This window comes from Caretta caretta, chromosome 3, assembly GCF_965140235.1.
Source record: "Caretta caretta isolate rCarCar2 chromosome 3, rCarCar1.hap1, whole genome shotgun sequence".
Lineage (NCBI taxonomy): Eukaryota > Metazoa > Chordata > Testudines > Cheloniidae > Caretta > Caretta caretta.
In genome coordinates, this window is record NC_134208.1 from 73,210,492 (window position 1) to 73,227,466 (window position 16,975).

Below are 16,975 nucleotides of genomic sequence, written 5' to 3' on the forward strand. Positions count from 1 at the left end.
GTTTTGGGTTTCCCATCTAGGATGTATCTTTCTATTTCCTCAGGAACACCCTCTAAGAATTGTTCCATTTGCATTAGGAAGGGCAAATTTACTGGAGATTCAACACTTGCTCCTGATATCCAGCCATCCCAATGTTTCACAATGTGGTAGGCATGTCGGGTAAATGACATGTCTGGTTTCCACCTTAGGGCTCTGAACCTCCGACGAGACTGCTCGGGTGTTATCCCCATTCTGACTCTCGCCTTGGATTTAAACAGTTCATACTTGTTCATGTGTTCTTTAGGCATTTCAGCTGCCACCTCAGCTAAGGGTCCACTGAGCTGCGGCCTCAGCTCTACCATGTATTGGTCAGTAGAGATGTTGTACCCAAGGCAGGCCCTTTCGAAGTTCTCTAAGAAGGCCTCAGTATCATCACCTGCCTTGTAGGTGGGGAACTTTCTGGGATGGGAAGTGGTACCTGGAGAAGGATTGCTAGGGTTTGTTGGTATATTCTGCTGGGCCTTTATCCTCTCCATCTCCTCCACATGCTTCCTCTCTTTTTCCCTCTCCTCCTCCACATGCTTCCTTGCCTCCATTTCTTGTTCCTTCTTCAGCTGCATGAGTTCTATCTGTCTTTCATGTTCCCTTTGTCTTTCCTCAGCCTGAAATTTGGCTAATTCCAGCTGTAGTCGAGCTGAGGATTTGGTCATTCTAACCTCTCTGTTTTTAACTAACTTTACACCCGAGGTTTAGAAATAAACAAACAAAACTTGGCTGTAAAATTTTGCTGTGCTGCAATAGAATACCTATTCTCTGATAGTGATTGTCAGCCTACAGAAAAAGACAATTCCCTTGTCTCTGCTCTGGGCCCAAATTAAAGCAAAAAACCTCCAACTGCTTGGAAACCTGCTTACCCAGCCCAAAGAAAAAGCAAATGGGTAGAACACACACCCCCTATTTACTTTTAGGAAGAAAAAAAAAAAAAAAAACAATGGGTTGGAAGACTGTGAATTTCCCTGCAGGAGTTAAGTACCCTGCCTCCAGGCAAAAAAACCTGCAATTCACAAGATAATCCCCTTTTGTCTCTGCTTGGCCACAAAGCAGAGAGAAACCAAGCTGCTTTCAGTTTCAAAGCTGCTTTCTGGACTTTCTTTCCAAAGAAAAAAAAATTTCCTTTTTAAAATCTGTATTTCTAGTTCAAAAAATCTCAACTGGATCTCAGATGATTTCAGGTTAATCCCACCACTGTGCCACCATGTCAAGGTTCCTCCCCCACTCTGAACTCTAGGGTACAGATGTGGGGACCTGCATGAAAAACCTCCTAAGCTTATCTTTACCAGCTTAGGTCAAAACTTCCCCAAGGTACAAAATATTACACCCGTTATCCTTGGAATGGCCGCTACCACCACCAAACTAATACTGGTTACTGGGGAAGAGCTGTTTGGACGCGTCTTTCCCCCCAAAATACTTCCCAAAACCTTGCACCCCACTTCCTGGACAAGGTTTGGTAAAAAGCCTCACCAATTTGCCTAGGTGACTACAGACCCAGACCCTTGGATCTTAAGAACAATGAACAATCCTACCAACACTTGCACCCCCCCTTTCCTGGGAAATGTTGGATAAAAAGCCTCACCAATTTGCATAGGTGACCACAGACCCAAACCCTTGGATCTGAGAACAATGAAAAAGCATTCAGTTTTTACAAGAAGACTTTTAATAAAAAATAGAAGTAAATAGAAATAAAGAAATCCCCCCTGTAAAATCAGGATGGTAGATATCTTACAGGGTAATTAGATTCAAAACATAGAGAACCCCTCTAGGCAAAACCTTAAGTTACAAAAAAGATACACAGACAGAAATAGTTATTCTATTCAGCACAATTCTTTTCTCAGCCATTTAAAGAAATCATAATCTAACACATACCTAGCTAGATTACTTACTAAAAGTTCTAAGACTCCATTCCTGTTCTGTCCCTGGCAAGAGCAGCACACAGACAGACCCTTTGTTCCTCTCCCTCCTCCCAGCTTTTGAAAGTATCTTGTCTCCTCATTGGTCATTTTGGTCAGGTGCCAGCGAGGTTATCTTTAGCTTCTTAACCCTTTACAGGTGAGAGGAGCTTTCCCCTGGCCAGGAGGGATTTCAAAGGGGTTTACCCTTCCCTTTATATTTATGACACAAGTGTTGAACTGGAACCCCTAAGATCAAGAGGTGACAAGGTTAGACTAAGGAAAACATGGAAATGCACAATGGAACCAGAATTGAAAGCTATCAAAATGATATGGGAAAAAGCTAAGACTGCATCAGGAGATGGGCAAAGATGGAAGGCAGTGGTATAGGCCCTATGTTCCACATAGAATAGAGAGGCATATGAGAGAGAGAGCACATAACTCAAATTAACATTAATGGGACCTGCACTGAGAAGAAAATAGATTTTACAGTACCTGGCTAGCACATTTAGCCCATAAACTTCTCTGCTTTTCACGTGATGTACAAAAAAATAGTAGACCAAAAAGGTTAAGGAGGTTATCTGTGGGATGTTATTTTTTTCTTTTATTTCAATTTTACAAGTAATTGAAGAAAAGACAAAAGTAATTCTATTGTGCTGTTAGGAAACACTACTTGAAAAATACCCCATAAAAATGTAATGCTTTCTTCGGTGCACTTTATTTGCAAGTATACTGCACTCAGTATTTGCTTATTATTACGGCACATAAATACTCCATGTACCTGTGAGGGGTAAAAGTTCCTTGTGTCCATTTCTCAGACTACATTACTCAGTTGTACTGATTTCTTGCATTATGAACCAACACTTCCCTGGCAGAAAAGATGACTTAGTCAGTCTTTTCCATCCCTAATTTCTATGGTACAGTCAGGGGACAGGGAGCAGGGGGGTTTGGATAGAGGGTGGGGTCCCGGGGTGGGGGGTCCTGGGAGGAGGCATTCAGGGAACAAGGAGCGGGGGGGGGGAGTTGGATGGGTCAGGGGTTCTGAGCGGGGGGCAGTCAGGGGGCAGGAAGTGGGAGGGGCGGAGACCAGGCTGTTTGGGGAGGCATAGCCTTCCCTACCCAGCCCTCCATACAGTTTTGGAACCCCTCAGGCCAAAAAGTTCACCCACCCCTGTGCTACATCCTCAGTTATTAAGGACCAGATCATTTCCTGTGTGAGAAAACCCAGGTGTGTACACAGTTTTTATGATTATATATATTATATATTTTATTTTCTTAACTTCTTACTGTCATAACTAAAGTTGGTCAAAACATTTTCCTATGATAAATTTCAAACAAAAAAAACTTCATTCAAAATGTTTCAAATAAAAAAATTCCAGTTTTCCCACAAGACATTTCTAACTGATTCACACACACAAAAAATTTTTTTTGCATCAACATCTCAGTTAAATTTCATTTAAAAACAAACAAACTAAAAAAGAATGAAAACAAAATGACAAAGACTTTGCTATTTCTATAGTGGACAAGAAATAAGCTCCTCTAGTCTCCAATATAGTAGTGGCATAAGTCCAAAAAGAGGTACCCTTAGAAGATCAGTATCTTATGAAATAAGTAAATAATTTCTTTTATTTTTCTACAGCATTTCAAGTTCTTTCTGACGAAAATACTACAATCTCTCTGAATGTATGGCCTAGTTTTGGTATTGGGCACAGAGCATTGTGTCCTCTCAGCAATTACTTCAACTGGGATTTAAGAATTCCTTTACTAAATTCTGCAACAGAGCAATGCAGTTACTTTTCCCAAGGTCTTCTGGAAAGACTAACTCTCAGGTTTATTACAGCTCTGTTTTCTTAATCACCACTTTTATTTTGCATTTAGTTTTCATTTTGCTGAAGCTATCTAGTTTTGTTCTGCAGATAGTTGACTGCAGACATTCCTCCAAAACCTATTTCCATAATTTCAGTTTCAATTCCTAATACTATTGTATGTGCACACACACACGCACACACACGGTGGTGGACTGAACACTATTGAACTTGTAAGCTGTCACTTTAAAGAGTCAGGGGGTTTTCCTGATTCTGCTTGCAGGCTTGGGGGCTCTGTAAGGAAATGTGTGATCTGAGTTTTGCAGCAGTAAAATGGTAGCCTATAGTAAGGTAGGGTGAGCTTTGCCACACTGGATTTAGGATACAGCCTACTTTCTCTCTCTCTGGATCTGGGTTCTTCTGTGTTGTCATTCTGAAGTCTAAGAAATAAAAATAAAACTTCTTTGTGGGTACACCATGAATATAACATATATATCTGATCATATATTTCCAAAAGGAGTTCCTGGACATCCAATTTGCTGGCCAGTAATGTATTTTTTCCCTGTCATTTCTGCTGGGCCATTTTTGCCTTCTTTGGTGTAGGGGGGCTATATAGGGAATCATCCCCAATCTCAATTTCACCTTATTTTGTGCATGTGTTGAAATGATTTAAATGCCTGGGATTCTTTTAGGGGTTGCCTTTAAGAGTGTAATTCAAATTTTATTTTTTAAAAAAATGCAGCTTTGGGGGTTTGATGGGAAGATGATTTAATTGCTAAACTGTGAGCATAAGTACTCCTATTGGGTCAGTAATGGAACTTCCCCCACTTCATCACCCGCTGTGGGATGTTTTTAAAACACCACCGAATAGTGAATTGCAAAAGGATTATGATAAAAAATGTTCAGACTATTAAAATGTGCCTATTTGTCAAAATACTAAAAGTTTGAGGCAGAACTGATCAAATACAGAAAGATTTTTATTAAGTGCTGAAACAGTTGGAAAAACTGTTTTTTCCTCCCAAGTCCTACTTTTAACTTCCTTTGATTCAAGGTGGCACAAAGTCAAGAGAGAACTTAAAACAAGCTTCACATTAATATTTGAAAAAGGGCACCCAAACCGTTTGATGTGGCGCCCTTCATGCAAATCATGTAGTCTGAGAGAAATCCCAGTAGGAAATATGCTTCTTTCTTCTTAGCACTCATTCTTATTTTCCTGGCTGATAATAATGGACTTTTCACACTCTCTTTGAAACCCCCCTGAGCTATACAGAAATAAAGTTATTACTCACTAGGTGCTGCCTATTTGGGGAGGGTTTACTTTTTGTTTTGGTTCGTTTTGTTGGTTGCTTGCTTTTTTATTGATTTATTGTGTTAAAAGTGAAGGAAGTATAATCTTAGTTTAGCACAGATTTTGTACCTATTTTTTTCCCCACACATCAGCAAGATAGAAACTTGAGGAAAAAAAGCAAAATACGTGTTTTATTCTAGGATTTTTAAACATAATGATAGCCAGAGTATCAACACGATATAACCAGGGGCATTGATTTAGTGGGTGTGAATGTAGTAGGGGATAGAAGGAGACAATTTACTGCTGTAACTGCAGTACTGTTGTTCTAATATTCAGTTGTCTTACTGATAAATGCAAGCTATCCCTTCAATAATTTTCCACGCTTTATTATTTAAACTGAACTGGTCGAACTACTAGCAAGCCCCTGAAAAACCAGTCTACAGTGGGCAGCAGTATCATATTGCACATCCTCCTGTTTTTCTTGTAGTACATGCAGCATTGCTATATATAGCCACTAATGAATCTCCCACATGACACCATCTACTCTCTTACCAACAAACATTCTGAAAACGGAGGAATGTTTCTCCATCATTAATTTTCATATTACATTTTGCAAAAGGACATAAAATGGCTTCAGAAGTTGCTGAAAGTAGGTTTAGACAAACTGTTTGGCAATAGAGTCTCAGTTCCCCCACTAAAATGTAATGAGGTAAAATTCAGAAATTTTGCCCAGTGAAATAAAACTAAGCAAGAAAGAAACAAGCGTTAAAAATAATAACAATAGCATAATACTGAGGTTTTGGCATTTGAAGCATACAGGACATTTGGTCCTGGATGTGGTGCCAATGCATCAGCAAGGAGTTTCCTTTTGGCAGGACAATTCTCTGCTGGATGTTTCTGAAAGGACTATGACTACTTTGTACCAATAGTTTTGAAGGCACTTGATTACCTTCATGATCTTTGCTTGACTCTGAACAATGAATTCCACATGCTGGTCTATAAAGTGCTTCTGAGTCTCCCTCCCACAAGCAAGAGCAGGCAGACACCCAGTTGCCTCCACTGAGTAGACCTCTGTTGCCACCTGTGTTTGGCTTGCACCTTACTAAGACATGACTACAGCAGAATTTCATCCTTCCCTGTTTCCCTAAACAATGGTCTGCATTGTGGGAAGGCCTTAGCCTAGTGTGGACAAAGCCCCATCTCCCTGTGTCTAGGCAGGAGAAGGATCAAAAGCTCAGAGGATTGCTTAGAAAAGAGAAGTAACAGTCTGAGACAGGAGCAAGAGGTTAAGATACTTAGAAAGGAGGGAAAGCTGGTGAGGAAGAGAAAAGAGAGGGAGACTGAAAAAGGAAAAGATTTAAATTAATGCAAAGATAACACAAGGAAAGGAAGGGGATAAAGGGAGGAACTGACAGAAAAGGAAATGGTAGATAATGGAAAGAAAAAATGGAATAAAGGGAGGGGGAAGATCAAAAGCAAGTAGAATGTAGTAAATTACATAAATTAATAGAAAATGCCATGCTCAGCCGAAGAAGTTGAGCAGATACTATGGTGTTAAGGGTGGCATAAGAACCTATATAGAACAGAAAATAGGCCCAAATATGACAATTTAAGGGCAAATATGGAAAGAATGAGTGACCTTAGTTTACATATGTTTCTGTGAAGAGGTAAATTATATCTGAAAAGTGGTCTGGCCTGAGGTTTAAATTAAGATTTAGTATGACCTAGTTCAACCCAGAAGTCTCACTCCACAGGACACCTACTCACCTCAACCCATCACTTCAATTTCTGGCTTTAGTGCATACATTAGTTTGCTAATAGTTAACTATTTTAAATAACTTTTGAAAAACAAGCATTTGTAAGACAACTTAAACACTAAGATTGTTTAAATATTACATGAAATGGTGATATTATCTGGGGTGTTGGCAATAGCTTGTCTGCAAAGTTATAATAGTAATTGGAGTAGAGCTAGTTAGTTGATTTTTTTTTAAAAAAAACCTTTTTTACATCTTCCAAATACATTATTTTGGGTGAAAAAACAATTTTTTTTTTACAAAAATGAAAAAAAAAAATTCCATTCTTCCTCCCCTCTTTCTTGTTTCTGTCTCTTGCTTTAGTAGAAACATGTGGCGGGTGGGGGGGAAGCAGAGAAAAAAGTGAAGAGGGGAAAAAAAGAAGGGGATAGGAAGGGAGCAAAAGGGAAAACCCACAAAATGTAAGTCTTTAAGAAATACCTGCACTGTACACGTATATCTGCTGGGTAGTCCCTGACATCTAATAATAAAGTTGTGGCCTGATTAAATCCATATCACGTGTCTCCTTCCCTTTTTTGGTATAGCTGGGCAATTGTTACATGGGGAAAGAGTGTTTATTTTATTTGGTATTGATATAAAACATATTGAAAGTGCCCACAATGAATATTATGAAGCTAACCAAAAGCTAATTTTTTCTGCATTTTGTTGCTTCAAATAGTACATATGGAATTCAAATTTCATTCTGTCTGATGATGGGTCTATGAGAAAAAAAAAATCATGAAAGGTGTCTTGGTTTTTTTTAGAAACCAAGGGCATAGCTCCTTTGACTTCAATGGAGCCATGATTTTACCCCAAGAGCACTTTTATTTTTAGTTTCTGATAGGCTGCATACCTGAAGTGTTTCTGAATGACCCAATTCAATAACTTTTGGCTTTTTCTGCTAAAGCGTGGACACCTGAGTTGATATCAGTTTAACTGATATCAACTGAAAGGCTTGAACTTTATGGACTGAATCCTTCCCTCAGGTAGATTTATGGACTTGCTGGAGTGAAACACAGCACAGGATTTGACCCAAGAGGATTGTTTGATGTTGAGACATTTTAGTTCTTTCTCTGTCTATATTTTTCTAAATATCTGATCTTGGTACTTTGGACAGAGGGCTGGACTGTTGGATGGCAAGAGCTTGCCTCAAGGTGAAACAACACACCTGCTGTGCAAATTTGTAACTGTAACTTAACTGAAACTTCTTTAAAGTACAGAAAACTAACCATTTAATTTTTGAAACCTGGTGATGTCAGCTCTCCCTGGGAAGCCACTAGTGGATTGAGAGTGAGTAAAAAGAATACTTTGGTCTGAAAGGGAAAGTCTACAACTGAAGGGAGGCTTTTTTTGTTTTGCTTTTCTTCTTAAAAACCAATTATATCAAATTTATTACATTTTGTGCTAGATCAGCCTTTTTAGAAAGGTTTAAAAAAAAAGAAAAGGGCTTTGCTGTTGCAAAATCATGTCGAGTAAATAGTCACAGTTCTTAACGTGCACTGCGGTGGTTAGGTACAAGATTTCTCTGGTATTGTTTCTCTTCCCTTATTGGATGACTCATCTAACAAAGCAGCATAGCATGAAGTGAGTGTATTACAATCAAATGGACAATTTGACATTTGCTTTTGGCACATTTTTAAGCTTAAAATTAGCTTCCCCGCTTCTTTGAATTAGTGAAGATTGTGTTCACTTTCTGTCAACATCCAAGTGTTTAAAGAGGTCCCAATTATGACCAAATAGAAATTCTTTCATATTTTAATAAGTATTTGTGGAGAAATGTTTCCATTATTTACTCAGCTCTAGTAAAAAAATAAAATCTGTGACAAAACCACCAAGGTAGTTTAAAGAATGTAGGGGAAACTAGTTTTAAGCTGAGTTCACTTGTACAGGCAGGTGGTTCTTTTTGTTTTGCTTTCTAAAGTATGAAAGGGTTCTGCCCAAACAGTAGTAGGGATGAAGGTTTGACCAGGGTCCCAAGCAGCTTGTTCTTTACATTAATTTTACACAATTACCAAGGCAAGTTCCTGTTATAGGTTTTTTTCAGATTTTCTTGTAAGTGATAAAAACGTGTGTTGCCAGTTTTTCTTAGTTGTCCCTTGGACATTGGATGCATATGTTAGAGTGGGATGTAGGCATGAGTATGTGTGTTTTCAGATTTCAGAGTAGCAGCCGTGTTAGTCTGTTTTCGCAAAAAGAAAAGGAGTACTTGTGGCACCTTAGAGACTAACCAATTTATTTGAGCATAAGCCTTCATGAGCTACAGCTCACTTCATCGGAGCTGTAGCTCACAAAAGCTTATGCTCAAATAAATTTGTTAGTCTCTATGGTGCCACAAGTACTCCTTTCTTTTTGTGTTTTCAGAGAAAGACAAATCAGAGACCTCAGCAGAAGACATTTCTTGACCAATAGCACCATTTTAAAAATAAAATTGAAAAAAGAAATCCTGCTTAGAATTAAAAATGCACAAAGTGCATAAAAAAAAGCAATGCTGTTGCTTACGGAACAAGGATAAAACATCAGAATAGATAAAATTAATTTTAGATTACTGGAAATATGAAAGGGGATCTTTAATTGGTAGAGCCAGGCAAATGCTCAGTTTGGAATTGCCAGCTTAAGTCATCTGCCTCAGTTAAAATGTTCTTTTATCTTTCACATATTTGCAGCTGAGTTGCATGACTCCAGTGGCACAGATTAGGCTCCATTTCAGCAAAGGATTTAAGTGTGTGCTTAAGTTGTTTGCTGAATAGGGAGGAATTGCTAATTCAGGGACTTAAAGAATAGTCAGCACTGAAATACTTTAAGTTAACCACCATTTCTGTAGCATTGTGTGTTTGGCTGGCTTTCTCCACTCCATGTTACTTCATCTGCTGTGAAATTAAAAACCCTTTAAAAACACAAGGTACCTGCCCTGCCAACTCATTGCCAGTAAGTTATCAGTGAATTTTAAGTAAAAAATGAATTTGTTTTCCATTCAAATCCTGTGCCCTTGCCTTTTCAGTATCCCAATTGCCGCTTCTGCTGTCATCTTATTGATGATCCCCTCTCATAACTCTAAACAAAGGAAGGTTTCCCTATGAAAATGTTTAACAATATATATTTTAAAGTAACCGTGTCTCTGGAACTGTGGAAAAGGGAAAAAAAATGCAGTTTGATCTGGTTTTAACACTGGGCAATTGAAATGAAGTTTCAAAAAGTTGAGCTTATTAACACTTGCTAAGTGCCACATCCTTTCCTCCTACAGTAACTCTCCAGGAGAGAAAAGACTACTTCTCTGAAATATCTCTGTAGGACTATTGACTTGCTGCTCTATTTTCTCCTTAAGTGAAGGAGTTTGCAGAGGAAGAGCAGCCAGGCTTTGTACTGAGACAATGCCAGAGGAGGTCAGGGGAAATTTTGTTCTGTCCCTGCACATCTCAGAGAAACGCTCTAGTTCCTACCTTCCCTTTACTCTTGACAGCACTACTCAGTCAGGTGACTTGCTGCTCCTATTGGCTACTCTACCAAGATCACACAATTAACTGCAGGTTAAGCTACTACAACAAAGAGCACAATGGAAATCCACTAAGGTACTACAGAAATATTCTTTGTAGAGTAGCTGCTACCCAACTCTACCCCATCTTAGTCAGCCATTTTCCCAATGCCCATTGAGCCTCAACCACATTGTTTTCATGTAAAGGAGTTTCCATGGGACTGGGAAAAGCATGCTACAGAGATGACACTCTGCTCCCCAGCTGGAAGAGTGGGTTCTTTGGTGCTTTTTCCCCTCACTCATTTGTTCCACCTTCATAGAGGGAAGCATCTGCCTCAGTATGGTATGCTGGGGAGTTTTGCCAACCTTGGCAGAAGGAAATGCACAATTCCAGCTGGTTGCAATGCTTTTTTGTCTGATAGACTTTGATTAAACAAAATAAAAAGGGTTCAACTGTAAACCCCATTAAATTTAAATAACAGTAAAGAAATGACTGACAACGAAACTGGCAGTGGATGTCTTTCTAAAAGACAAACTGTAGCTCAGCCTGGTCTTATGAGCTTGATGCAGGAATCAGTTAGTGAAATTCTATGGCCTGTATTAATTAGCAGGTCAGACTAAATCATAATCATTCATTTTGACTTTAAAATCTCTGGGCAAATCCTCAGCTGCTATAAATTGTCCTGAGGCTGAGGATATGTACCTATAGAACAGGTGCCACATTATTGCAAAACGTCAGTCATCGTAATTAGCGATACGCAAAATTCAGAAGCTCAGTTCAAATAGCAAATTATTAAAGCCTTAAAAATTCTGCTTTATCAAGCCTCTTGAGTCTGCAAATTGGGATATACATATGGGGGAGAACAGACATTTCCATAAGAGCTCCACTACCTTTTAAAAAAATTATATGTTCAGAGTGGGTAATATATCTTCATATATGTTTGGATGGTGCCAAGAACATTGTGTGCTACGTGAATATAAATAGTGGTAATGATTTGACCTGGGCTAGAACAGTTTCTTCTTACTGTATTTGGTTTTCCCACTCCTAGACAGAACCAGGAAAGTACAGAAATGGAAAAAAAAAAACCATAAAAATCAGTGGGAAGCACTGAACAGTTCTAAAACAGAAAAAGTGTCTGGCTCAGCTTCATTTTTAATATTAGGGGAAAGGTTCAGGTCAGTTCTTATTTTACCCACACTAGTTTGGTCAACCCTAATTATAATCAGCCTCATTACATTAGTAATATGTTGTTAGGGCATTGAGTGCTTATCTGGAGATGATACAATTCAGAAGAATAATTTTTAAGTCCTCAAAATTCACTCATCATAGTGTTATTCAACATGCGAGCAACGTGCGAATTGGGCCTCATCGGGGCAGGTGCTGCTGAGCATCATCTGAGTTGTCAGTGAGTGAAACTGATGGAAGGTAAAGGTGCTCAGTATCTCCCTGGAATCATTCAGCACCATGTAGGACTGTACTTATTACACTCAGGCTTTTGGGGCCGGGAACCTGTTATTTGTTTGGCACAGATCTCTCATTGTACAGCACTGAGCACACTTACAGCAAACTATACAATCAATCAATAAAAATGTAATCATGTTACTTAGAGAACAATTTTTGTGCCTGAGCTTTTCCTTAACAAATGGCAATAAATACAGTTGTGTGAGGGATCACAGAAACAATTACGTTAGTCAGAAAAAATCACCAAGCTATAACACTGCATTACCATGGCAAATGCAAGGCTCGGATACAGCAAAACATACTAAAGTGATGAGAATAAAAATATTGTAAAATATCCTAGCTACATGGGAGTGGGTTAAATTGACATAATACTAGGTTGAATAACCAATTTGTTACTTTGCTTTTTAATTTAACTGAACTGTATTTTAGTGGCCTTTTCTGCCTTTACTCCATTTATAGCTTCAAAAGGCCACAATTTCAAAAGCAGATGCCTGCAAATTATGCATATGTATAGAAACAGTAACCTTTAGTGCAAAATATGCAGCTGCATGCACAAGCCAGCTGACTGCATGAACAAACAAAACATCAGTTTTGCTCATTCACTATAACTGTCATGCAAGCAATTTCCTATTTGTGGCTTGTATTTTACATGTACAGCTTTACAAAAATGTGACACTATATATGCCCTGGACGGTATTTTTATTTGTGATATTTCAACCACATGAATGGATGTTTCCAGTGACAAACCACCAGTAACTTAGCCAATTAGCTGACTAGTAAAAGGTTCTTTCTTTCTTTCTCTCTCTCTCACACACACTCACACCTGTGTTTCTGCAACAATTGATTTCAGGGAGGGGGAAAAAGTCTTTCAGAGGAAACCTAATAGTTAAAATACCAGGAGGCTTCTAAATTCTTTCAGGTACCTGCAGCAAATGATGTATTGATTTTGCTGTTAAACTGCACAGCTGTAACCAACACATTAGACATGGAAGATAAAAGCAATGACTAAGAGCAACTTATTTCATCTGTCACACCTGAGGCTCTGCCTTCTTCAGACCTTTAGTGTATTAGCACAGAAAATCAATTGGGTAAAGAACTAAACAAATGAAGGGAAAATAAAAAAGGCCTCATTCACAAAGTGTCAGGGATGTCAGTAAGCCCTGGAGATTTAGGCAAAGTGTGAGATATCTCCAAATAAACCATGACAACTTTTTCTGAACTTTTTAAAAATTGTGATATATATATATACACACACACACACACACACAAACATACATACACACACACCAGTAAGCCTCTGCTTGTGTGACCTCAGCTATTAGCTGTCAGGGTAATGACAAATTGCATTAGGTGTTGCAACATGTAGAAGTTCTTGCTACCTGAACTTCAGGTGATTGTATTGGTGGTGGTGAGACATGCTTTGTCAATTGGTCGAGAAGGATAGTCTCTACGGGTGCACTGGAGAAAACAAAGATCTGCCATAACAGGTCAGACCAATGGTCCAGCTAGCCCAGTATCCTGTCTTAGACAGTGGCCCATACCAGAGCTTCAGGAGGAGAGTACAGAACAGGGAAATTTTGGAGAGATCCATCCCTGTCTTCACCTTGTGTCTTCTGGCTGTCAGAGGTTTAGGGTTACCCCAAGCATGGGTTACATCCTTTCCCATCTTGGCTAATAGTCATTGATAGACCTATCCTCTATGAATTTATCTAGTTCCCTTTTTAATCCAGAGATAGGGTGGTCTTGAGGTTAAGGTACTGGACTGGAACTCAAAAGACCCGAATTAAATTTCTGGCTCTGTCATAAACTTTCTGTGGGAAAGCCATTACATCACTCTGTGATAGAGTAAAAGGGGGGTAGTAATGCTTCCATTCTCCCACCCTTCGTCTGTCCTGTCTATTTAGACTGTAAGCTCTTTGAGGCCAGGGCTGTTTTTTGACATGTCTTTGTTCAGTGCCAGCACAACAGAGTTGTGATCTCAGTTGAGGATCAACAGGTGCTACGGTAATGTAAATAACAATAACAGCATTCTCATCTTGACATTTAGATATTTATAGCTACCTGTCCTTCAAAATGAGAATCTATCTTTTCATTTTTACTTTCACTTCCTGAAATGCTTCCCTGACAAATAGCTGCTCTGTCCTCAACGTTAATCTTGTATAGGTGTCAGAGTAGCAGCCATGTTAGTCTGTATCCGCAAAAGGAACAGGAGTACTTGTGGCACCTTAGAGACTAACAAATTTATCTAGGCATAAGCTTTCGTGGGCTACAGCCCACTTCATTGGATGCATAGAATGGAACATATAGTAAGAAGATTAGACACACACACACACACACACAAAAAATGGAGTAAGAGGCTAATTAATTAAGATGAGCTATTATCAGCAGGAGAAAAAAAAAACTTTTGTAGATAATCAAGATGGCCCATTTAGACAGTTGACAAGAAGGTGTGAGGATACTTAACTTAGGGAAATAGATTCAATATGTGTAATGACCCAGCCACTCCCAGTCTCTATTCAAACCCAAGTTAATGGTATCTAGTTTGCATATTAATTCAAGCCCAGCAGTTTCTCCTTGGAGTCTGTTTTTGAAGATTTTCTGTTGCAAAATTGCCATCTTAATTAATTAGCCTCTTACTCCACTTTTTCATATTCTCTGTGTGTGTGAGATCGTGATGACTGGGAGAATGGGTTGACAGCAATGGTGTGTACCTTGCACCTGGAAAAGAATGTGAACCAGTCACTCCTTGACCTGAACAAGCTGGCAACTGACAAGAATGACCCTCATTTGTGTGACTTCATTGAAACTAGATTTCTTACTATATGTTCCATTCTATGCATCCAATGAAGTGGGCTGTAGCCCACAAAAGCTTATTCCCAGATAAATTTGTTAGTCTCTAAGATGTCACAAATACTCCTGTTCTTCTTGTATAGGTGTGTGTGTAGCTAAAATGAGCTCAAATTTGCAAAAATATTTTACTTCTCCTTTTATGAAGATTCTTAAAAAAAAAAAAAAATCAGTACTACCACCTAGTGGAGTACCATCACCCTCACAAAAGGGATATGGGGTCCTTGTAGCTGCCTTTACTAATACCAGAAAATATTCAGCTCCTTCCCTTCTTGTGGTTTTGTAATGTGGCTTTCAACACTGGAGCTGCTTGTATTACATTCCTCCAGATGGTTGCCAGGTTCTGTACAGCAAAAAGTAGAATGCAGTCCTCTCTGCCTGGAGTCTAAAGGACCCTGCTTTCTAGAAAGATGAAAAGGAACCTATTTGTCATGCTTTGTCAAGGATTTTCAAAAGGACAAGATTGATATTTCTCAAGCCTGAAACACATGTGGGATGAGTCAACAAGTACTACAGATTCCAAATCCTAGGAAGTCTTGGAGACACATTGCCACTGAAGACTTGTGATTTTTTTTTTTTTTGTATATCATTAGTGGGGCACATAGAAGAAAGAGAAAACATTTCCATACTCTTAAAAAAAAAAGTCATGATTTTGAAAATAAGCATGATACAAGGAAACAGCATCAGTTTAAAAATGGTATTGCACATTCCATAGGTTTCTCTTAAGCTCTAACTCAATTTGTTATAAACAGGCTCTCTGAAAAAAAAAAACAGATTAAGAGGGTACAGTGTAATTTTCAAACAGGAAATTTAGGAACAAAGCAGCTCAAGTGTCATTGTTGAAAAACACTATTGTGTGACAGAAGAGGTAGCAAGTAGTACTTAGAAGCGGAAGTATCTTAGTTTGATGCTGCTGAGTATTTTTAAAAGTGTCTCAACAAAGCATGAGCCTGGGCAGGTCAGATAATACGTTGTAATGTGCAGCAACTGGTGGGAGACTTCTGTCAGTTAAGAACATGATTACCCTTATAGAGATAGCTCCCTATCATCATTCCGTTCTGAATACAAAACTAATGATACAAGTAGCTTGCATTACCTGTTTCAGAAGAAAATCATGTAGTTCTTTGATTAAAAGTAGATGATCTTTTATCTATGTGATTTATGGAATTAAAGTACCTGGTCAGCAATCCTGGTCCCATTAAAGTCAATGGAAGTTTCACCACTAAAGCCAGAATTTCACCCCTGGAACTTATGGAAAGATTTTCCTGATGCTCCAGTGCTAACTATAATTGTTAATAGTTGCCAGTAAGATGCTGCTCAAAAACACGTTCAAATAGCAAAGAAGAAATTCTCTGAACAATTGCATGAATAAAACAATGACGTTAAGTAGTCTGAAGGAGTAAGGACATCTCTCTTTTACACAGGCACCTTGGCTTTTATTGTTAGCAGCAGGTGGCTTTAGTTCTGAAGTAATTTTCTCTACCCTTGCACCACCTAGGGTGTTCATGGTGTGCTTGCCTGTATTACGAAAGAACTTAGCTCTGTTGGAGGGTAAAATGAAATACCTGAAGGAAATCAGGATCCAGATGAGAATCACCTAAGCTGTACTCTTTCCTGTAGCGCACAGTGGTACAAGGCAATGAGGCTGCTGTTATGTAGATTTCATATCATTCACTGACCAGAACACCCAGCTGTGATAATAGCTGAGGGATGGTGGGTGGACAGCCATTACTAATTTCCCCTTAGTCCAACCTTGCTATTTGAATTATTAGCTAAATTGCAATCTTCAGGCCTCAGTAGTTCTGGCCTGCAGTCAATGATTTTATTTTATAGTTCTCTTTCCCCTGTTTGATTTTAAGTTTAATTACCTGAGGTTATCAACCAATTTGGCTTTCATCAGAAAATGAGGGGTATTTTTACTTTTCTTTAGATGTCTGAATATAATGTGCACGGATGATCTTTACTTCTGCATTTTCATGGAATAAGTGTTATTTCAAAAATGTTGCATAAGGGCTTCTCCTGTATTGTGAACTGAGTTCTATTTTTTATCTCCTCAAAAAGCATTGTGGCAAAGCTATTAACTCAAGAGATGAAGAGGGCCACCCCCAAAGGGCTAGTTACTTAATATATAAGAATGGGTTTTTCTTAAACAAATCATTGAGAGGTATATTTCCTTTTTTACTTTGAAATAGGAGTTTTCTATTTTGTTGTTGTTATTCCTCTTCATTATTTAAAGAGGTCATTACAATCACTAGTGACAGTGTCCAAAGGTCTACAGTTAGCTATCACTCAGACATACACCATAGCACTTGGCATATATATATATATATATATATAGTAATAACACAACCTGATTTTTATAGCAGGGTAACAAAGAGAAAGATAA